Consider the following 16,279-nt stretch of genomic DNA (forward strand, 5'->3'; position numbering starts at 1 on the left):
CGGCGCTTAACCTCTTCAGTGTTGAGAAGACTGTCTTCTAAAGAGTATATATGTATAGAAATAGGTGTGTATCTATATATATATTTTTGAAAACACTGTATGTCCCTGTGTCTAGGGGCAATCACATTGGACCTGTGGCCGTCACTCCGCCCGTCACTCCGCCTCAGGCCATCGAGATGGCTCCCTTGGCCCGCCTGCCCCCGTACACCTCTCATTGGCCGGTGGGGTCTAACAGTGACACACACACACACACACCAGCCGACACCACCTCCCGCCCAGGTAAGTAACTAAACCATCGCCTCACACCCCTGCGCCTACAGCCTCCCCTCCCAGCGCACACCCTTGCCGCCGGCCCGCCTCAAACCCCTGTGCCTCCCGCTGCCTCAAACCCCTGTGCCTCAAACCCCTGTGCCTCCCGCTGCCTCAAACCCCTGGGCCTCCGCCCTCCCTTCCCGCATTGCCTCCAGGCTCACTCCCCGGTTGCTAGAGTCAGCGGGGGAGCGCCGCACGGGAGCGAGCGCTCGGGACAAAGCGGGGAGCGGACAGCCAGCCGGGGAGCGGCCACAACAATTTCAGACACGCTGCCTCCCGCCTCAGATCCGCGTGGGAGCGGGCGGACGGGTGAGGGAGCGGGCGGACGGGTGAGGGAGCGGCCGACGCATGCACGTCCACAACAGATAGAAACAAAGAGTGAACTGCGCTCTAATGAATATTTAAGTGATATACAATTGTAATAAATATAATGATAAACCTGTTACTTTAAGTGTGAGGATATGCTGCTGGATTCGTGGAATGGCTCCACAGACCAAAACTAAAGAAATAACGACAAAAGAAACAGCGCAAAAAACCTCATAGTGTAGTATATAAAAAATTATAGTGTGATAAAACAGGTGAGTATTGCACATACATCAGTTTAAAATTTACTAGCAGTACATGTATATGGACATGTTACCAATCAGCAACAGATGGTGGGTAACGATCACCGGATGGAATCTCCTCCTTTCACTGCTCGACTCGCCCAGATGGAAGGCAGCTGTCCCTACGGCGTGGACACAGCAACCAGATGGACTTCAGCTGTCCTGCGGCGTACTCACAGCAGCTGTTGCGGAGAAGCAGGCTCTCTCTCCCTGGCTCTAAGGCGTCTATCAGCATACACAGCATCCACTTTGAGCGCGCGTCAATGACGTCATCAAGTGGCGCTGGTAGCTATGCACTCTCGGCCGGCAGAGGAGCAGCGGGTGTAACGGAGATAAAACCGAATGGCAGATGGGGTAAATCCACAGCGGGTAGTGCTAGGAATGCGCCCTCTTTATCCAACGCGTTTCGTACATGGAGTGTACTTCGTCAGATAAAGAGGGCGCATTCCTAGCACTACCCGCTGTGGATTTACCCATCCGCCATTCGGTTTTATCTCCGTTACACCCGCTGCTCCTCTGGCCGGCGGAGAGTGCATAGCTACCAGCGCCACTTGATGACGTCATTGACTCGCGCTCAAAGTGGATGCCGTGTATGCTGATAGACGCCTTAGAGCCAGGGAGAGAGAGCCTGCTTCTCCGCAACAGCTGCTGTGAGTACGCCGCAGGACAGCTGAAGTCCACCTGGTTGCTGTGTCCACGCCGTAGGGACAGCTGCCTTCCATCTGGGCGAGTCGAGCGGTGCAGAGAGTACCCACGGGAGACGTGAGAGGAGAGGAGATTCCATCCGGTGATCGTTACCCACCATCTGTTGCTGTTTGGTAACATGTCCATATACATGTACTGCTAGTAAATTTTAAACTGATGTACGTGCAATACTCACCTGTTTTATCACAATATAATTTTTTATATACTACACTATGAGGTTTTTGCGCTATTTCTTTTGTCGTTAGTCCACAACAGATGGAAGGTTTCGGGGGGGGAGGAGGACGACCAGCAGACAGTGGGGGAAGGGGAGAGCAAGCGGCCACCTGATACATTAATTGTCACTTACCTCCCCCCCTTCACCTCCACCCCCCCTTCACCTCCACCCCCTCCCCCCATCTCCCCCTTCCCCTCCTTCACCTCCCCCTCCCCCCTTCACCTCCCCTCACCCCCCTTCACCTCCCCTCACCCCCCCTTCACCTCCCCTCACCCCCCCTTCACCTCCCCTCACCCCCCCTTGACCTCCTCTCACCCCCCCTTGACCTCCCCTCACCACCCCTCACCCCCCCCTTGACCTCCCCTCACCCCCCCTTCACCACCCCTCACCCCCCCATCACCTCTCCTCACCCCCCTTCACCTCCTCTCACCCCTCCCCTCACCCCCCCATTCACCTCCACTCACCCCCCCATTCACCTCCCCTCACCCCCCCCTTCACACTCGACACACACCTGCCGCCTCTCGCCCACCCCACACACTCGACACATACCTGCCGCCTCACACCCTAGCAGGACCCCACCCACAGCCAGCATTCACTACCCACGCGCCACCCCTACTGAACACCCACCGCCGCCTCACACCCTAGCAGGACACACACCTCACATTTTTACATCACTTATGTCACCAAAATATACATTGTACTGTGGTGTGTTTACAATAAACCATTTTTATACAACATCGTATTACATTTTCTTCTATCTTTCTTTCAACATTATTATCCAACCTTTCCAACAAATACTCAACCTATTGTTCCACGATTTATGAATAATACTACCTATTACGTATTTACATCCCGGGCAACGCCGGGTATATCAGCTAGTCTTAATATATAAAATTTAATTTTGTAAGGTTGTGCTAGATGTGGTGTGTTGGGGGAGAGGCGGCTGGAGGCGGCGGGGTTTCCCTCCCCCGCGCGCGGAGCTGTGTCGGCGGCGACACTACCCGCATGCTGCTGTTGGCCGGGGCTCGGGTGAGCCTGGTGGATTCCCTGGGGGGAGGTGAGCTGGGGGGGTGATGGGGGGGGGGAGCCGGCGGGGAGGTGAGCTGGGTGTGGTCACACACACAGTGTCACACACACAGTGTCACACACACACACAAAGTGTCACACACACACACAGTGTCACAAACACACAGTGTCACACACACACACACACACACACACACACACACACACACACACACACACACACACACACACACACACACACACACACACACACACACACACACACAGTGTCACACACACACACACTCACACTCACACTTTCCCATACATACACAGATACAGTGGACAGGAGGAGGGGGGAGGAGGGGTAGGGAGAGTGGAATGTGCTCCCTCAGGTGGAGGGTCCCGTGCACGCGGCCCTCAGCTCACGCTCCCTCAGGCTGCCCCTTCCCCCTCCCGGCCGTCCGTTCGTTCCGCCGCTCTCGTGCACGCGGCCCTCAGCTCGCGCTCCCTCAGGCTGCCCCTCCCCCTCCCGGCCGTCCGTCCCGCCGCTTGGTCCCGCCCGGTTGAGGCGGGAGGCGCCGGGGTGTGAGGTGAGCTGGGAGGCAAGACGGGAACACAGGCTGGAGTCGCAGGGGTTTGAGGCCCCGGCGGCAGGGGTGTGAGCTGGGAGGGGAGGCGCAGGGTTTGAGGCGGCGGGCCGCCGCAGGGGTGTGAGCTGGGAGGGGAGGCGCAGGGGTTTGAGGCGGCGGGCCGCCGGCAGGGGTGTGAGCTGGAGGGGAGGCTGGAGGCGCAGGGCCGTTTAATTACTTACCTGGTGGTGTGTGTGTGTGTGTGTGGTGTGTGTGTGTGTGTGTGGTGGTGTGTGTTGTGTGTGTGTGTGTGTGTGTGTGGTGTGTGTGTGTGTGTGTGTGTGTGTGTGTGTGTGTGTGTGTGTGTGTGTGTGTGTGTGTGTGTGTGTGTGTGTGTGTGTGTGTGTGTGTGTGTGTGTGTGTGTGGTGTGTGTGCTTACTTACCTGGTGGTGTGTGTGTGTTGGGTGAGGCTGGGTGAGGCGGCAGTTGGGTGACGTCATAGAGCCACCAATCTGATTGGCCAGAGGCTGAAAACCAATCATATTCACCGCATCTAGCACCAACCATACAAATTTCAAATTGATATATTAAGAAGATATATATGTATAAATGTAAATACAACTGTATGCTCATCTGCATGTCTTAGGCAGGTCTGCAACCCCGCCTTTCCCATTATCACCCAGCACACAGCACTTCCACTGCAGCAAGGGATTCTGGGAAATGACATGCAAATATATATATAAAGCCTCTGTCCCTTCTCGCTTTCTGTGCAGACATACCGTATAAATCATTCTGAAATGCTGTCAGAATAACGTCTCCTCAATGTTAAATTAATTCTGAATCCTTTGTAGTCAGACACAGAACCACTACTTTTTTTTAAGCCTCTTTGTGTATTTATATCAATTATATCACACAAACAGCCACAGGATCCCCACCTACCCCTGCCTGCTTAACAAATGCCCCCAAATCCTGCCCCGCCTCTCCATATGTGGCTCAGGTTCTGGTAGTGTCCGGAGTCCTGGGCCCCATTAATTCTGTCTACGGGCCTTTATATATGTACACACACATTCACGATAAACATGGATTGAATAAGTATGTCATTTAGAGTCGCTGTATGTTGCTGCTGAGTTATTTCCGCCTCCTGTTGTGTTGATTGCTGAACCCAATGCCAGATCGCAGGAGGGCTGTCAATTCAAGGCCAAGTAGGAGGGAGGATTCTATTAGTGTATGAAGGTCGGAATGAGCTGAAGAGAAAGCAGAGAAGGTCGGGGCCTCCGAGATGTCCTCGCTCACAAGAGTAACCAATTCATTGCGGTGCTTTGGCGATTATGTCAGCTGTAATGTTGATCGGGGGGGGCTCCATTCCAGTCCTCAAGCCCGCCCCCCCCCCCCCCCCACCAACAGGACTGGCTTTCAGGATATCCCTGCTTCCACACTGGTGGTTCAATCAGTCCCTGCTTCAGCACAGTTGGTTAAATCAGTATCTGCTTCAGCCCAGCTGACTCAATCAGTCACTGCTTGTGCAGACCTCTGCTGAAGCTGGGATATTCTAAAAACTTGACCTGTTGGGCGGGGGGGCTTGAGGACTGGAGTTGAGCACCCCTGAGTTAAAGGCCTGAGCAGGTTTTTCCCACACAAATTCCTGTGAGGGTCCTGGCCAGTACAAACACGTGTTATACATAAAACAGACGTCTCCGGTGGCGCTTGTACCAACCAAACCTCCAATCAACAGGTCCAATGTATCTAGATGCAGAGTATGTTGTGATTAGGGGGAAGGAACATGTTGAACCCATTTAATTGACACATTGGAAGAGATACATATATATTGGGTTAGATATTGCTTATGTATCTTTTTGTGGAAGGTATAAAGTTGCTGATCTTCTGACATAAGGGGTCAGTGCTGTGATGCCCTGATTCATCTGCAGACCCCACAGTGCTGCGCTCCTGGTGCCGGACACACTCACCCACTAATAATTACAGAGGGAGGGGGCGTGAAACAAACAGTTCTGCAGCCACACTGGGGTTTTATATTTTACCTGTGAGGACTGAGCATGCGCAAAGCTGGCAATGCTTGGTGGGAAATGTAGTCTTTCCTTTATCAAACCATAACCCATAGATAAACAAACCTCTGTAGACCTGGATGTACTCACAGCTTAGTTTCTGTAGTGTAGTGGTTATCACGTTCGCCTAACACGCGAAAGGTCCCCGGTTCGAGACCGGGCAGAAACAGACTATTTTTTTTTTTTTTAATATGGAATATTACATTGGTTCAGGGAATTTATTATTCAATTGTGCAATTGTTTTACTGAGTTACTACCAATTACATACGAGAGAATGCTCAGTTATTTCAAAACGAGGAAAAGAAAGCTAATGTATAAAGAATGAAAATAAAGCTCTCCATCTTTTAATTATCCATCAATTATCTCATAGAAAATGTGAGATTATTATATTTAAATAGATTAAACTGATACATACGAATCAGGAGGAAAATACTGCTGTCTGCCTATCTTCTCAACACATCAGAAAACTTGAATATAATCTGTTATTTACCTATTTTTTTTAAATCATTTTAGACAACAGAACTGCAAATATGCCACATTATTTGCCAACTTTTCATATATGTGTATTTATATATGTTTTTTTTGTAAAAATATGTATATTGTCTATTACAAACCCCAAATAAAACAAGTATAAGGGACTTGCAGACAGTCTGCTCTTAACATGTGGTCGATGGATCAAAACCATCTTCTGCCCCCAAAAATTGTGTTACTTATTTTTATCATTTTATTAAACGGAACTGCAAATATCCCACAATATTTGCCAATTTGTCATTATATATATATATATATATAAAAACGTTTTTGTAAAATTATGTATGTAAGGGTGTGCTAAAACCCGGTGTGTGTGTATGGCAGGTTCTCTGACGGCACGGTATATAGGGGGCCGCCATGTTGTTGCGCAATACTGTGAGGACACGGACAAGGTCGTGAGGTCGCGCATGCGTAAGGGGAGCGCGCGAACGCGGGGCCAATAAGGAAAGGCACTGATAATGGACGGCAACTCCCGCGAGCTCTGGGGGCAATCACCTGATGCTAGGAGCCAATGAGAGGGCGGGGATTACGAAGACAGGAACAGGAAGCGTGGGGGCAGAGACCACGTTAGGCAGAGGAGCTCGGGACCGAGCGAGAGGAGGAGTGTGATTGCAGGGGGTCCGTGACCCGCCTGCATAGGCCAGAGATTACCCCCAGGCCCCTAGGAGATTTCCCCTGAGTCACCGTAGGCTGCGGTACTGTAGGGGCACCCGGTAGTGGAGAGTATTGTCATCTTAGATAGGGACAGCGAACGGAGTTGTGGACAGTCATCTGGGATCAGACGGCTGGACATCTCGGCGTCCGGAGGATCCGAGCAAGAGCAGCGGACCCTTTGTGAAGAGGCGCCGGTCACCGCCGTGACCGGAAGGTACAATTGTAAATCAAGTGCACCAACACCGGTCATCAGGCGCTGATCCCGCCTTAGGATTAACTCTAGCAGGACATTAGCAAGTGGCTAGCGGACTGAGGCATTAGCTACCCTCTTGCAAGGACAAACCTCTCTAGAGTGTGGCAGAGCCACTGTTATACAGGACAACTTCACTAGGAATGCGGCCGAGCCGCGTAGTACAAGGACTTCAACGTATAGTATAAGTTATGTGTGATGTTATGTAGGGGGTAAGACGTGGTTACTTAGACACAGTAAACTTGGTTGCACGCATTGTTGGTATGTTTCTTGCCCAGGGCGATCTTACGTAACGGGGATCCTGGGTAAGTGGAGGCGCTGCGCTAGAATCCTTACCCCAGGCTCCCAGCTAGCGGAGGCTCATATCTCCTGGAGCCGCAGGTTAAGTACAGCACTAGTAGTCCCTTAGGAAGGTGTTCAGAAAAAGGGCTAAATTTGGAGGCGCTGCTGAGATTCAGACCTGGGGTGCCCCAATATTTTTTTCTCAAATTGTGCAACAAGTATTCCACCATGTCTGTGCCCTCGCCGCTTGAGGTGCGCAAGTGGGCCCAGCGGCATGAGGTCCCTCTGACACGTGTTTTTGGCCTGGGGCATGTCCCCGCCGTTCTCTCACTCGGCACTGTAACAGACCATGTCAGAAAACTCCCGCTTATGGACACTGCCCGAGTGCAAGACCACTACTATGATCGGGACCAGTTGTGGCGCAAAATATTATATGTCACAGAACAGGACATATGCCCCGAAGCTCTGCCCTTGGTACTACTATTGCCTGAGGCCCCCAGCGTACGCTGTCCCATAGTGCAAGTGGACCCCAACGAACCCCTGGCCGCTTCTACCCCCCAGAGGGGGTACCCCAGCTCGTTAGGTGCCGTCACCGGCAGCTTCGACCGCACCCCTGAAAACAGTTTGCACCCGCGGTGGCCTGCTGCAATGGGCCTGGGCGCTTCATTCACCCAGTCCGTCCTGAGGCCCGCCCCGAATAGACTCAGTATGCCCCGACTAGATGCCTACTCCCCCGCCGGGGGTAGCCTAATGGATAATGCCTCTATCCCTGTGCTCGCAGAGGCCATCCATCACTCCACACAGGCCCACCAATACCGGAAGTTAAAGGCGTTCTCAGGTGACAAACCCACACCTCAGGGAGAAGTTGGATTTGAAGAGTGGCTGGATCACACGGAACAGGTACTGCCTGAATGGTCCTGCACTGACGCCGTCCGTCGACAGCGTATTGTGGAATGTCTCCGACCCCCAGCGTCCCATATGGTGCACTGGTATCGGGACGATCACCCGGATGCTGATGCGGCGGGACTCATTTACTGCCTTACCAAGGCCTATGGGGCCCCTGTGGATGTCTATGCCCTGATGGCCAAGTTTCATGCGTTGGCCCAGAAAGAGGGAGAAATGGTGTCCGACTTTCTCAGACGTCTGCATCTGGAACTGTGGACCTTGGTGAGAAAGGGCATGGTACCGAAGGTGGATGCCGACGGATTGCACACTACCCAGCTATTGAGGGGGCTCCTGCCCCTGCATCCGGTGTCTGTACGTGTCAGCGGCTGCCTAGTACCCGGGCAAGCCTTGGCGTTCAGTGACCTAATGGACCGAGTACAAGCGCATGAGACTGTACTGCTGGGGCGTGACTTAACCCCTGGAAAGAAGGCGTCGGGTGGAACCAAGGACACCAAAAAGTCAGAAGCTAAAGCCGAGGCCTCGGAGAGCGGGGACCCCGACAAAGAGGTTTCGGAGGCGGCGACCGTTGCCCAGCCCCGCCCAGTGTCGGGGAGAAACTCACCTCCCGCCCGAAGTGACACCTACCTCAGTCAAATCCAGTGTTACACTTGCGGGAAAATGGGACACCTTCAGGCGCGTTGCCCCTCCCAACGGAGAACGGCGTCTCGACCAGCGCAGTCTATGCCGTTCGCTCCCCAGGACGGCAGAGCCGTGGCCCAGCCCTCAACAAGCACTCGGATCGGACCCGCTGCCATCGTTCGGGTAGTAATTGAAGGCATCTATGCTTCGGCATTGATGGATACGGGATCCCAGGTGACCATAGTGTATCGGCCCTTCTATGACCAACACTTACATCGGCTGCCGCTGTTATCCGCTGACTCCTTACGGTTGAGGGGGCTGAGCCACGAAGACTATCCCATCGATGGAGTGGTAAAAGTACATCTGGACATTCCCCAGCTGAACACCGGTAAGCACCACCCCATGGAAGTGGAAGCCTTAGTGTGTCCCGAGCCACAAGACCACCCCAGCGCCCCGATAATCCTGGGGACCAACACCGACATTGTGCAGTCGGTGATCCGCATGTACCTACAAGAAGCGGGCGAAGCCCCGCTGCTAGCCCTTGCTACGTGTCCGGCCCTCCAAGAGGCTTGCGGTAAAATTGCGACTGAAGAGGAGCATGGGATGCTATACAGTCAAGAGTGGGGACTGACCCAGATTCCGCCTGGGGAAGGGAGAATGATGATCGCGGCCTGCCACTACCCGGATAGATGTCTGGAAGATCAGCTCTTTTCCCTGCAGAGCACGACAAGGGATGATCAGCGGCTTGGCTATGAACTCTTAGCTTCCATAAGAGAGTGGGCGGGGAAGATTCCGGACAGAACCTGGGAGTATGTGCAGAATATCTCCCCGTACCCCATGTGTATCGATCGTCGGCAGCCGCTGGGCAGAATACACCCGGTGGTACCCGAAAAGAAGGCTTTGGAAGTACGGCCGGCGGCCACCACTCATGCAGTGGCCCCCCTATTGGCCTTTGACTTCGGAGACTCGCCGCTAACGGCCGACTGGAGAAAGAGATTGCAGACCAAGCTAGGAGAACGACGAGGGGTGTTTTCCACGAGTGATATGGACGTGGGGTGCAGTCGCAGCGCCCGCCATACCATTCGGATGAATGACACTGCTCCGTTCCGGGAGCGCTCCCGCCGTCTAGCCCCCCGAGATGTGGAAGAGGTGCGGAGGTTGATAGCCGAAATGGAGAAAGCCGGGGTTGTTCAAGGATCACACAGTCCCTACGCTTCTCCCATTGTGGTGGTCCGTAAGAGGAATGGGGCGGTGCGTCTATGCATAGACTACAGAACATTGAATAACCGCACGGTACCCGACCAGTACACCCTACCGCGCATTGAGGACCTACTGAACGCCTTGACGGGAAGCAAATGGTTCAGCGTACTAGACTTACGGTCAGGATATTATCAAGTACCAATGGGTCTGGAAGACCAGGAGAAGACGGCCTTCATCTGTCCACTAGGGTTTTATCAATTCACGCGCATGCCGCAAGGGATCTGCGGGGCCCCAGCCACCTTTCAGAGGTTGATGGAACAGACCCTGGAGAAATGAACCCACAAGAATGCCTGGTGTACTTGGATGACATTATAGTGTTTGGGAAAACCCTGGAGGAACACGAGGAGCGGTTACTGAAGGTATTGGATCGACTTCAGAAGGAGGGGCTCAAGCTGTCCCTGGACAAATGCAAATTTTGTCGCACGTCCGTGACATACGTGGGCCACATCGTCTCAGCTGAGGGGATTTCCACCGACCCAGGGAAGATCGAGGCCGTAGTGAATTGGCCCCGGCCCAGTAATGTCCAAGAGCTGCGATCCTTTCTGGGGTTTTGTGGCTATTACCGACGTTTCATGGAGGGCTACTCAAGTAAAGCCAAACTCCTGAATAACCTGTTAAAAATCTATCCTGAGGATGCCGGTCGGAAAAGTGTCACAGCGCAAACTCCCTTCGGAGAGAAGTGGACCCCGGCTTGTGAACAAGCGTTCCTAAAACTGAAAGCCAGTCTAACACAGGCCCCGGTACTGGCCTATGCCGACCCTGATCGCGAGTATGTGCTACACGTGGATGCCAGTTTTAGCGGACTAGGAGCAGTGTTGCACCAGAAACACGATACCGGGCTCCGCCCAGTGGCGTACGCGAGTCGAAGCTTGACCCCCAGCGAACAGAACTACCCTGTCCACAAGCTGGAATTCCTAGCCCTCAAATGGGCAGTAGTGGACAAGTTACATGACTATCTGTATGGGGTACAGCTTGAAGTGCGGACAGACAATAATCCCATGACGTACATTAATACGTCCGCCAAACTAAATGCGACCGGTCACCGGTGGTTGGCGGCACTGGCCAACTACCGTTTCAACGTCAGTGAAACGCAACAGTGTGTGAGTTCTGTGGGAAAGATAATCATCTACCTAACTATATACAAATCTCTTTCTCGATAGATTACCCTAATCCTTATATATTTCAGTTTCTGCAAATAATTATTGCAGCAAATATGGAACAAATACAACTGCAGCAGATATTTCATTGTATTGTATTGTATGTCTTTATTTATATAGCGCCAAAAGTGTACTCCGCGCTTCACAAAGAATACAGTACATGGAATTTTAAAAATATAATAAGTGCAGCAAAAATCAGACACTGGGAAAGGTAATCCCTGCCCCGAAGAGCTTACAATCTAAGGCTGGGGCCATAGAGGGGTGAGGAGTTCCGAGCTGCGCTGACGCTGAGGCTCGCCTGCTGAAATCTCCGTGATTCCGTGGACTTGCAGGCGAGCCAGCGTGCGCAAAGGGAGCTGGGGGGGAGGTGCTTGGAGGCGGGGCAGTGACGTCGCTGGGCCAATCAACCGCGACGCACTGCCGTCAACGTCACGGCGCCGACGTCACGGCACCGTGACGTCGACGCTGCTCCAGGCTGATTGGATGTTTTCAGCCGACAGCGCGCTGAAAAACAGCTTGGCTGTCGGCTGAAAATTCCAAAACCTTGTATTTAGATATTGATAAAAAATCCCCAGATCTTCCAAAATTAAACAAAATCCGTAATGATACATAATAATTTGCTGTTTTATATTAAATGTAAGTTTCCCCTCAAACCTCTTAGGCCGAGTCCATAGAAGGACAGGCCGCGCTGAGTCGTGCGGACGCTCAGCGCTGAGCCCCTGCATCCTCAATGAGGATGCCTTGAGAGGGGGCTCACGCGAGCGTCCGCATAGACACACAAACTTCTGTAATTATTGGAGACAGACCCTCAGCTTAGTTTCTGTAGTGTAGTGGTTATCACGTTTGCCTCACACGCGAAAGGTCCCCGGTTCGAGACCGGGCAGAAACAGCCTTTTTAATGTAACCCGGGGTATTTGTTAGCTTGTTCTGATATTTCTAGTTATAAAGTGTAATCCCTTTTGCTGCATACAAACCAAAACAAACAAAACAAGTATAAGGGACTTGCATACAGACTGCTCTTAACATGTGGTCGAGTATAGAAACCATCCTCTGCAAAAAAAAAGGATGTTACTTTTTTTTAAATCATTTTATTAAACAGAACTGCAAATATCCCACAATATTTGCCAAATTGTAATATTATATATATATATTTTTAAACGTTTATGTAAAATTATGTATATGATCTATTACAAACCAGAAACAAGGTGATTCTTTCATTTAGAATCTGAAACAGAATTCTTAGAATGTTGCATGTTGTGTTGCAAAGATAAGTACTAAATCAGCGTTTCCCAAATGGTGGGTCGCGACCCGGCACCGGGCCACGGCACCAAAATTGCCGGGTCGCAGCGAGGCTGGCCGCGTGGTGTCTCCCGTCCCCCCCGCTCAGGTTTAAAAAAATGGCGGCGATTCCTCCCGCGGTCCAGCGCTTGCGCAGGGCAAGCAGGGCCCGCTCCCTTCCTCCCCCCAGCTCCCTTCCTCCCCCCCGCTCCCTTCCTCCCCCCCGCTCCCTTCCTCCCCCCCCGCTCCCTTCCTCCCCCCCCGCTACCTTCCTCCCCCCCCGCTACCTTCCTCCCCCCCCGCTCCCTTCCTCCCCCCCGCTCCCTTCCTCCCCCCCGCTCCCTTCCTCCCCCCCGCTCCCTTCCTCCCCCCCGCTCCCTTCCTCCCCCCCGCTCCCTTCCTCCCCCCCGCTCCCTCCCTCCCCCCCGCTCCCTTCCTCCCCCCCGCTCCCTTCCTCCCCCCCGCTCCCTTCCTCCCCCCCGCTCCCCTCCTCCCCCCCGCTCCCCTCCTCCCCCCCGCTCCCCTCCTCCCCCCCGCTCCCTTCCTCCCCCCCGCTCCCTTCCTCCCCCCCGCTCCCCTCCTCCCCCCCTCTCCCAACGTGGGACGGAGGAGGAAGTACCAGCTCCTCTGCGGCCCGCACGTTACGTGGGACGGAGGGGGAAGTACAAGCTCCTACTGCGGCCCGCTTCCCCCCGCGGCCAGCTTTCAGAGCTCCCCTCCCGAGCCCACCTCCCATGCCCCCAAGCCCACCTCCCGTCCCGGGCAGCAGGGGATATCGGGGGCAGCAGGGGAAAGCAGCCGGCGGCAAGGTAAGTCACCCCACCCAGTCACTGTCACCCACCCAGTCACTGTCACCCCGTCACTGTCACTCACCCACCGTCTCCCACACACCCACCCAGTCACTGCCTCCCACCCAAGTGTCCCAGTCCCTGGCCCCCCCTCCCCACCCAGTCCCTGGCCCCCCCTCCCCACCCAGTCCCTGGCCCCCCCTCCCCACCCAGTCCCTGCCCCCCCTCCCCACCCACCCAGTCCCTGGCCCCCCCTCCCCACCCACCCAGTCCCTGGCCCACCCACCCAGTCCCTGGCCCACCCAGTCCCTGGCCCACCCAGTCCCTGGCCCACCCAGTCCCTGGCCCTCCAACCCCACCCAGTCCCTGGCCCCCCCTCCCTCCCCAAGGTCCCTGGCCCCCCCTCACTCCCCACCCACCCAGTCCCTGGCCCCCCCTCCCCACCCACCCAGTCCCTGGCCCCCCCTCTCCACCCACCCACCCAGTCCCTGGCCCCCCCTCCCCACCCATAGTCCCTGGCCCCCCATCCAGTCACTCACATCCGTCGTTGCCTGTAATTGTATTGTATGTCTTTATTTATATAGCGCCATTAGTGTACATAGCGCTTCACAGTAGTATTCACTGTGTGTGTGTATAGGGGAGAGCGAGTGTGTGTATCAGTGGCTGTGTGTGTGTGTGTGTATCTGTATCAGTGTCTCTGTGTGTGTATCAGTGTCTCTGTGTGTGTATCAGTATCAGTGTGTGTGTGTATCAGTGTGTGTGTGTGCATCATTATCAGTGTGTGTGTGTGTATCAATATCAGTGTGTGTGTGTATCAGTGTGTGTGTATCAGTGTGTGTGTATCAGTATCTGTGTGTGTGTGTATCAGTGTCTGTGTGTTTGTGTGTGTGTGTAGCAGTCTCTGTGTGTGTAGCAGTGTCTCTGTGTGTGTAGCAGTGTCTCTGTGTGTGTAGCAGTGTTTGTGTGTATCAGTGTGTGTGTGTGTAATAGTGGCTGCGTGTGTGTGTGTCAGTGGCTGCGTGTCTGTCAGTGGCTGCGAGTCTGTCAGTGGCTGTGTGTGTATCAGTGGCTGTGTGTGTGTCAGTGGCTGTGTGTGTGTCAGTGGCTGCGTGTGTCAGTGGCTGTGTGTGTGTGTGTATCAGTGGCTGTATGTGTGTGTATCAGTAGCTGTGTGTGTGTATCAGTGGCTGTGTGTGTGTCTGTGCAGGCCCTATAGGCGATACATTTTTTAGTGGGTCACGAAGGAGAAGTTCAAAAATAACCGGGTCACGGAAAAAAAAGTTTGGGAAACCCTGTACTAGATCATTTAGTGTTTCAAGTCACATGGCAGAGAATGAGCCTCTTCACTTGTATCTGCTTCTGGGTGCCCATCTGTCTTAATTTGACGGAAGCATCATTTAATAAAATATTGGAGCTTCGGAAAAATATATATTTTTTATACTAGAATTCCAACAACAACATAAAAAGAATATTTAGGCATTGTATAATAAGAGCTGAAGCTTTTACATGTAGATACAAAGCAAGTGGTAGTTTGGTGAACTGGCAAGAGAGTCTTTATAGTTCACAGTTGAATTACCATATTAACTCCCACAATACACAGCGCTGAATCAATGTCTGCATATTGTTAGCCTTAACTGTAATGAGGGCTTCTTGAGTGGTGCTTGTAGCTAACCCAATAAAAGGTTAGCTTTGCGCAGTGGCAGTATCATAGCCTGTGAGGTTAATCCGAGGCGTGATTATTGCTAGTTGAAAACTTTTCCCAATACCCTGCTGTGATGACTTGAAATATAGTCAGCATTAGCAATTTTTGACAGTCTCACGAGAGACTGATTTTTGTGTCTAAACATAGAAATGCAATATATTAAAATAAAAATACTAATAAGATATAATTTGTGACAGTGATTTATTCTAATGCATTAAATATTACTTAATGACATATTGGAAAAATATTATTCACAAGGTTGTGTTTTTACTTTTGTATTTATGTATATAATAATATAATTTAAATCATAAATTGCTAACACAATAAGGAAGTATTAATAAGTTTCTCAAGCAACATCAGTTGTTAATAAATACTAAATCCAATGATTATATCATATTTATGTGCTTTATATGGGGCAGGAAATGGCAATTATTACTCAGAGAAGCCTTTAGAAAATCTTAAAAGCATTGGGGAGATAACAATGTATAATAGAAATATGGAGCAAAAACATCTGCAGCAGATATTTAATAGAAAACAGCACATTATTAATGTGTCAATATGAATTTTGTTTAACTTTGGAAAGTCTGGGGATTTTGTTGTCAATATCTAGATACGAGGTTACCATTTAAAGACTGAATAAATGAAAATAATCTCTTTTTTGTTACTATTCAGCATAGTGAGCAAAATAAAGGAGCACCTGGAATAAGTACATATTGTTAAATTGCTTTATCTTCCTGCAATGTGGGATCTGATCTAAATGACTGACTGCTTGTTTGAGCTGAATATTTGCATGCAGATACACTACAAGCGATTGTCTGAACAGGAATGGAGTCTTTTTAGTACGCAGTGTAATTACCAAATTAACTCCCACAATGCATAGTGCTGAATCTGTGTCTGCATTCGTTTCGCCTTAACTGTAATGAGGGTTGCTTGTGAGGTGCTTGTAGCTATCATTGTTTAACTTCAGTTTTGAGTTTTTGTAGAAGCATTGTCAATAAGATAAATCTGAGATTTGATTACCTGCTAATTGCTTTATTTGTTTAATAAATTTATCTAGTTTCAGCAAAATACAGCAGTGTGTGAGATTTCTGTACAAAAGATAATCCTCTATCTAACTATATTCAAATATATTACAAGAGAGTTTATCTAAATCCTTATTTATCTTAATTTCTGCAAATAGTCATTGCAGTAAATATGGAGCAAATACAACTGCAGCAGATATTTAATTTAAAAAATAGCAAATTATTGTGTCAATATGGAATTTGTTTAATTTTGGGAGATCTGGGGAATTTTTGTCAATATCTAAATACAAGGTTACATTTAAAGACAGAATAAACGAAATAAACGAAGAAGATCTATTTACTCCTCATTGTATTTTT

The 16,279-nt window shown here is 51.3% G+C and overlaps 3 non-coding genes across 3 annotated transcripts; all 3 read left to right on the forward strand.

Annotated features, from left to right (window-relative positions):
- The first annotated feature begins 5,570 nt into the window (after positions 1–5,570).
- On the forward strand, positions 5,571–5,643 carry TRNAV-AAC (transfer RNA valine (anticodon AAC)). The gene has a single exon. It is a non-coding gene; the product is annotated as a tRNA-Val (tRNA).
- Positions 5,644–11,948: 6,305 nt separating this feature from the next.
- TRNAV-CAC (transfer RNA valine (anticodon CAC)) lies at positions 11,949–12,021 on the forward strand. Its single transcript has one exon. It is a non-coding gene; the product is annotated as a tRNA-Val (tRNA).
- A 2,862-nt stretch (positions 12,022–14,883) lies between these two features.
- On the forward strand, positions 14,884–15,024 carry LOC142482987 (U4 spliceosomal RNA). The gene has a single exon (XR_012797171.1). It is a non-coding gene; the product is annotated as a U4 spliceosomal RNA (small nuclear RNA).
- Positions 15,025–16,279: the final 1,255 nt, after the last annotated feature.

This window comes from Ascaphus truei, unplaced genomic scaffold (genome assembly GCF_040206685.1).
Source record: "Ascaphus truei isolate aAscTru1 unplaced genomic scaffold, aAscTru1.hap1 HAP1_SCAFFOLD_2847, whole genome shotgun sequence".
NCBI classification, from domain to species: Eukaryota; Metazoa; Chordata; class Amphibia; order Anura; family Ascaphidae; genus Ascaphus; species Ascaphus truei.